Source organism: Chrysochloris asiatica, unplaced genomic scaffold (genome assembly GCF_000296735.1).
Source record: "Chrysochloris asiatica unplaced genomic scaffold, ChrAsi1.0 scaffold00142, whole genome shotgun sequence".
NCBI classification, from domain to species: domain Eukaryota; kingdom Metazoa; phylum Chordata; class Mammalia; order Afrosoricida; family Chrysochloridae; genus Chrysochloris; species Chrysochloris asiatica.
Window position 1 is genome coordinate 2,014,362 of NW_006408660.1, and position 8,048 is coordinate 2,022,409.

The following is an 8,048-nucleotide window of genomic DNA, read 5'->3' on the forward strand; positions in this document are numbered from 1 at the left end:
TTTTTTTTGCCATTCTATTTTTTCCACAACAATAATTTCAAAACATAGATAATGAGGCACTTGTCAATGCAACGATTTTTACCTGTTTAATTCAGTTCTATTCATCATGTGTTAACAACCATCACTACTGTGACTTTACAAATTATCCCACCACCATAGACAAAAACTCCTCTCTCCCCCCACTCCTACCTGTCCCTGGTGACCACAAAGAGGCTTTGGTCTCTGTATGTCTGCCTATTTCCTATCAGTGGAATCATGTGATATTTTTCTTTTTGTGTCTGACTTCATTTCACACAGCATGTTTTCAAGCACCACTCCATGTTGTGGCATGCATCCAGGCTTTATTCCTCTTGATGGCTGAGTGTGGACACCATGTGTGGATGTCCATTTATCTGTTGAGGGACATTTCAGTTGTGCCTACCTTTTGTTATTAAGTGTTGTCCAGTCAGTTCCATCTCATAGCAACCCTGTACAGGGTTTCCAAGCAGTGGCTGGTGGGTTTGAACCGCCAACCTTGTGGTCTTGTGTGTATCCTACACAGCCCCCCAGGACTCTTTTAGCTGTTGTGAATTGTGCTACAGTGAACATCAGTGTACTGCATTCTTTCTTAGGCCATCTTCTCCACTATTGGGGTTATTATACTTGGCTACTTTTGGAACACTCTAGTTTTCACACCCTTTTTTTTTCAAATGCCTTTTGGAATGAAGTAGAAACAAATTAATCTAAATCTTAGAAGGAAAATGTAGGGACAGAACTCCAGCATGACATGGATTGTGTATATTGGCTCTTGTGAGTTAAAATCTTCACAATTTCTTCAGGAGGAGGTTTTGTTAAAAAACCCAAGACTGGCTCCAAGACCCAACTTTCATAAGCACACCACTCTCTTTCTCTGTAAACCCCAAACATCAATCCCACTGCCATAGAATCCATCCTGGCTCTTGGAGATCCCATGTGTTACAGAGAACTGCTCCATAGGGTTTTCTTGACTGTGGTCTTTATAGAAAGAGACCTGGTGGCACCATGGTTAAGCGCTTAGCTACTAACCAGTGGGTTGGCAGTTCAAACCCAACAAATTGCTCTGAAGTAGAAAGACCTGGCAATTTGTTCCTATTAAGATTCAAAAGACAATTCATTTTCATAGAGTAGATTCTGACTCGCAATGACCTTTAGGATAGAGTAAGGTTTTCAAGGCTGTCAGTTTTACAGAAGCGCGTCACTGAATCTTTCTCTTATGGAGTGGCTGATGGATTTGAAATGCCGGCCTTTGATTTAATAAGCTGAGCACTTAACCACTGTGTCCCCAGAACACCTTCCAACCTAGAAAATCCTATGGAGCAGTTGTCTCTGTCACATTGGGTAGCAGGAGCAATTGTCACATTGGATAGCGGGCTCCCAACAACAAACTTTATGGGAATGTGGGAATGAATGTCTGTTCTTCAAACTTAATGTAATCCTGATTATTGTATGCAGGTGGCCTTTCCTTTTCTTTTACTGCTTCCTGGAGTAAGGACCTTCCAACTTCTTTAAGCTCCCCTAGCAATTTGAAATAGCCAATCAATTAAGGACAAGAATGCACGCCATAGCAATTTGAATTAGCCAACCAGGTAAGGACAAGATTGTGCAGTCGAAGCCCTAGCCAATAGGCTGAGTGAGACATAGCTTTAGAACTCATGTCAGGGATTAAAACTTGAGCGGACTGCTCACTAGCCTGTTCCTGTACAGCTCTACTTACCCTTCTGCAGAAGTAAAGTTTTGCCTTGGCAGAGGTAATTTAGTCTTACTGAGTGATCTTTTTGTGTAACGTTGGGGTTCATTTCTAACAGGAACAAGCTGCCAGGCGTTTTTTCTATGACACCACTAGGTGGATTCAAACCATCAGTCTTGAGGTTAGTATATGAGCACAAACTGTGTGTGCTAACCAAAGACCTTCCTCATCTCTAGTACCAAATAGAAAGGATGCTTCATTGCTCTCCACATCATCCATCACAGCAACCTTACTGCAGTAATAGTCGTTAGTAGATGTTACAGTTTTTATTTCAGAGCCCAGCCTACTCCCAACTTAACAGGGGCTCGCTGGCCAGTCGTTGGCAGATAGACTTTTATTATGCTTCTGTTTCTAACCATTGCTTTGTTCGTACTGATAGCAGAAGCAGTGGGTTTGGGATAGGTTCATGTTGTACTCTTAATATACTACCCTGTCTTTTTATTTTTTTAAAAAAAGCTTTAAAATGGATATGTTTAAAATCATGAAAATACTGTTTGATCTAAAAATCATTGTTTTCAGTCTTAAGGAGCTGCTGAGTCTTTGTTCTAATGCCGTTTGACTAGTGTAGAGTGACATCTGGTGGCCACTCTGTTTCATAAACCTTCTTAAGGTAAATCTCAAATACAGAACAAACAAATGTTTGTTGGGAGAAGTATAGCCAGAATGATCCTTAGAAGACAGGATGGCGAGTACTTGATAGTACTTCCGACATACTATCAGACGGGGCAGAGAGAAGAGCATCATGCTTGGTCAAGTGGAGGGGGTCTTCCTCTTTTTCGCTGACCCAACGAGATGGATTGGCAACAGCAGTGGGCTCAAGCACAGAACGATTGTGAAGTTGGTGCAGGGCCGGGCAGTGTTTAGTTCTGTTGGGTATAAGGCTACTATGAGTCAGTACTGACTCAACAGCACCTAACCTAATGGTTAGTGATTGGACCAATTATACTCTGTAACACACTGACAATAGCAACACAGAACAGCACAATAAATCCTCCCATATTTGTCAACAATTATTAATATTCTGCCATCTTGGTTTCCTTTATACCTCCACTAGAATCCCCCATCACTTCCCACTTGATTTTTCATAGTTCTTTATTTAAAAACTGAAATTTACATGTAATGAAATATAAAATATCTAAACAAATCTTGACAAGTAGATAACAACCACGCAACTCTCAACCCTACCAAGACTAAGAAGGTTTCCATACTTTTCAAAGTATCCCATGCCATGCAATTTTCCCCACTAGGTGACAACTGTTCTAATTTTTTACACTAGATTCGTTTTGCCTGTCCTAGACTGTCGAATAAATAGAATCATACAGAACGTGCTCTTTTGTGTCCAGGTTCTTTCAGTCAGCATAATGTCTGTATGTGTCATCCATGTCTTTGTGTATATCAGCAGTGATTTCTCTTTTGTTATACTCATTCCATTGTATAAATGCACAAATTGTTCATTCATTCTCCAGTTGATGGGTATTTGGATGGCTTCCAGTTTTGTTTTGTTTTACCATGTTGAATAAAGTTGATGTAAAAGATGGACTGACTCTCAGTCATAACAATGGGCTTAGCCATACCAACAATCCTGAAGTGCTGTAGGACCAGGCAAAGTTTTGTTCTGCTATAAGGTGGCCAGGAGCCAGAACCAACTGAAAAGGCAACTAATGACGGCAACAACAATACACCTTTTGTTCATACCTTTCTGCAGTCATATGTTTTCACTTGTGTAAATACTTAGAGTGGAATTGCTGGTTCAAAGGATGGGGTCGCTTTATAAGAAACTGCTAGATAATTTTCCAGTGTGTTTGTCTGACTTTACATTCCCACCAGCAATGGCAGAGCATTCTGATAGCTCCACATCCTCACTAAAAATTGGCATTGTCAGTCTTAAGTTGAACTATTATAACCATCTCTCATAGTTTTAATCTTCATTTCTCTGATTCCTAATGACACTGAGTATTTTTCTATAAGCTTATTGAACATTTGTATGTCTTCCTTTGTGAAATGTCCATGTCTCCTTGCTCATTTTTGTAAAAATTGGGTTTATCTTGTTATTAGCTGCTGTTGCGTGCTACGGAGTTGATTCTAACTCAGAGACCTTATAAGGCAGCATAGAACTGCCCTATAGGGTTTCCTAGACAGTCTTTACCAGAGCAGATCACCAAGTTTTCTCCCATACAGCAGATGATAACCACCAACCACCAACCATGTGGCTAGTAACCATGTGGCTAGTAACCAAGCACTTAATTGATGTGCCACCGGGGCTCCTTATTGAGTTCTGAGTTCTGAATTCTAATTAATGTATACATTTTGTTAATATTTTCTTCCTGTCTGTGGCTTGCCTATTTTTTAATAGTCTTATCTGGTGCAGAGTTTCATATTTGATGAAATCTAATTTTTCTTTCCCTCTTTCCAACTCCCACTTTCAGAATTATTTATTGATTTTTCTATGTCCTGTTGAAGAAAACATTGCCTTCCTCTTGGACACAAAGCTTTTGTTTTCTTCCAGTAGCTTGATAGGTTTTTTGTTGACGTTGAGGTCTGAGATCCATCTAAGGTGATGCACATAGCATATGTTTCATTATAGAGGCATGATAATTGCAGTTTTTGGCCATGTGGTTGAACTCTAGCTCCAGTTTATACCCCCAAAGGTTGAACTAACATCACTTGGCTCATTCCCAACTCTGAACACACACTTGGGCTTTCTGACAGGACCAGCACCCACTATGAGTCACCGCTACATCATAAACTACAAGATGTAGTCTAAGGGGCCCGCTACGAAAGACATTTCTTACTATTCAAGAATTCCTCAAAATTTAGAGGGTAGCTCCCCAGGAGCAGGGACAAAGGCTAGATATGTTTTTGTTTTGTTAAAGCTTTTACTATAAGTTGAGTGATCATTTACATGGCAGAACATTGATTTTTTTTTTTGGGGGGGGGCACTCAACCAATTGTATTTTGTTTCATTGCAGTGATTACACAATCCCCTCTATGCACCATCAGTTAATAGTATTCGCCTCTAATCCCCCCCCCTTTTTTTTAATGTGCACAAAAATACGCAGGAATATATAATTGTTTAAACAACCAAAGGGCACATTTTGCAAGCTAGCTTCCTGCCCTCCAGCACACAGCCTTTCTCCTACCGTGAATCTAGAGACCTAAACTGATCTATCTCTCCATACCATCACCTCTGCCTGCATCTCTGGTGTTGCTGCTTCTCTAGTTAGGATCCCACATTCCGATCATGCTCTTCCCTCCTGATGGTCCTAGGGTCTTCTGTTCCTGGAATATAAGATTAACTACTCCCTCTTTGTTACACAACCTCTGCCTTTACAGTGACAATCGCAATTAGTCATAACAATTACTATTGAATTAAAAGAATCCTATCTCCATCTCTGTTCACCAGACCCATCTAGACAACATGAAAACTACTCAGTGGGGATTCTACCTCCCCTACCCTACTCTAAAACTAAACTCCCTGTTGAAAAATTGTAAGCCAGCCACTTTGTGCCTTCATAGCGCCCACCACCACCACCATTTTAGATAACCAGTGTCTAAGTTGCCTGTTCCTATCAACCTTGTATACCAAGGGGATAGGCTTGATCCTTGATGTGAAGACTTCTTCCCTCTCAGTTGGTATTTTGAGCAACTACATCCATAAGTAAAGGTCAAGTTCATCAAATTGTAGCAATGTACATTTGCTTCTTGTATCAAGCTTTATTTTCCTGTAGTCTAATTCTGATCATAAAGCCATCCAAACTAGGTCAGATGGGTACTCTCTGCAAATTTGGGCATTCTTATGCACCTTCCCCACTTCATATTAGCTGGATGCTTCACTCTCAACCTCTAGCCCCCCATGGCCAGGTCAGTGTCCATGGGCTCAGGAGTTCCCAAAGTCTCCCCAAACTTCAGACCAACCAGCCCTTCCTCTTCTCTCTTTCATCTCAAGGTTGACAAGAGTCCATAATTACTGCCTTTCCCCAACTTCTACTCACAAATACACCAAGGGGGTCACCTGTGAGCTTAAAAGCCTGCTTGTGTGTTCCCTGTGAGTTTCAGTCTTGGAAGGGGGTTTGTCCTGAAGGGACTTAATGACTTTCCTTGATGGTTCCCAAGCAAACAACTTGCTAGTTCTTGAACTAGCCAAACAGTCTACCCTTCTTGTCTTGTTTGTGGTTTCTTGTTTTTCTTTTTTCCTGCTGGTCTTTCTTTCAAGAAGTATCTTCTGTTCTTCTAGCTGCTTCAGGTTGGTCTGCATGCTCTTTCAAGTGGGAATGTCCTACCTCAGAAGTTCTGGATGAGGTTCAGGATTCCACCTAAACGCCCCATGCTCTACAGAGGCTCCACAAGAAGCATACTTCTCCACTGGAAAATTTTTAGAACCCCTTTGAGGTATTCCAATCAGTTAATAGGCTGAAGACAGGCTTATAAGCTTTCTGTAATCATATTTCCTAAGAGTGCTTTTTATACTGCTTACATGTCTATTTTCAGTAGTAGGCAAGGGAAACCAATATCCACAAGACAGACAAGCACCTTAACATTATTTTCCCTCTTTTACTCAGACTATGCCTTGATCCCTGTTGTTTCAGGTTGCGTATACATGACTACTTATTTCTGTCCCATTTATTCATGCAAATCAACCTAAGTGTTTGCCTATCTTCCTTGTTCTTCCACCCCCTTCCACTTCCTTCCCCATCACCCAAGCTATATGACTATCCCCTAACCTGTGCTTTACTGTCCCCTCCCTCCCACCCCTGGTAACCATCAAAGAATTTTTTTTCTTTCAGTATGGAAATCTTTTCTTAAGCGTTTTACAATATTGGCCTCATGCAATATTTGTCTTTTTGTGATTGACTCACTTCACTCAGCATAATGTCCTCAAGGTTCATCCATATTATGAGGTGTTTTGCCACTTTATTGTCGTTCTTCAAGGTAGCATACTATTCCATTGTATGTACCAAAGTTTGTTTATCCATTCTTCCATTGATGGGCACTTAGGCTGTCTCCATCTTTTTGCTATTGTGATTAATGCTGCTATGAACATAAGTGTACATATATCTATTCGTGTTATGGCTCATCTTTATATTTCCAGCTTTTTGAGGAAGCACCATACCATTTTCCAGAGTGGTTGAACCATTTTACAGTCCAACTAACAATGTAAGACTGTCTCAGTCTCTCCACATCCTTACTAGCATTTGTTGTCTTCTGCATTTTTGAACTTCACTGTTATTTTTGAACTTCACTGTTATTGCTGGTGTGAGATGATAATCTCATTGTGTGATTTGCATCTCTCCATTGGCTAATGATCTTGACTATATTTCCATATGTTTGTTGGCTACCTGAATTTAATTTCATGTTTGTTGGCTTCCTTGGTGAAGTGTCTGTTCATGTCCTGTGTTCATTTTAAATTGGGTTATTTGTCTCTTTTTTTTGTAGAGGTGTTTTAGTTTCCTATAGATTTCAGAGATTAGTCCCTTGTCTGATACATCATTGCAAAAAAATTTTCCCATTCTGTGGGCTCCCTTTTTTACTCTAATGGTGAAATCTTTTGATGTACATAAGTTTTTAATTTTTAGTATGTCCCAATCATTTATTTTGTCTTCTTTTTATCAATTTTTGCAGTGTTTGATAGTTACAGCCCTTAATGTGTCCCTATTTTTTCATTGATGACCTTTTGTAAATCTGGGATTTACATTTAGGTCTTTAATCCATGTTGAGGTAGTTCTTGCATATGGTGTAAGATAAAGATCTTGTTCCGTTCTTTTGAGTATCAATTTCCAGTTTTGCCAGAACCATCTGTTGTAGAGACTATCTCCTCCCCATTCAATGTACTTGGGCCCTTTGTCAAAGATCAGTTGGCTGTATGTGAATGGGTTAATTTCTGGATTCTCAATTTTGTTCCATTGATCTATGTATCTTTCATTGTACCATTACCAGGCTGTTTTGACCACTGTAGCCATGCAGAAAAATTTGAAATCAGGGGGTGAAAGGATCTTAACTTTGCTCTTCTTAAGCAGTGCTTTGGTTATCCAAGGACTCTTTCCTATTAATATATAATTTGTAATAGTTTTTTCCATCTCTGCAAAGAATGTTGTTGGACTCTGGGATTGCATCATATCTGTAGGTTGCTTTGGGTCATGATGACATTTTAACAGTGTTAAGTCTTCTTTCCAGGAGTATGGTACATTTGATTTTTTTATTTTTCTCTCCCCACTAGTTAGATTTATTCCTAAATATTTCATCTTTTGGGGCCTATTAGATAGAAATGGTATTGCTTTCCTAATTT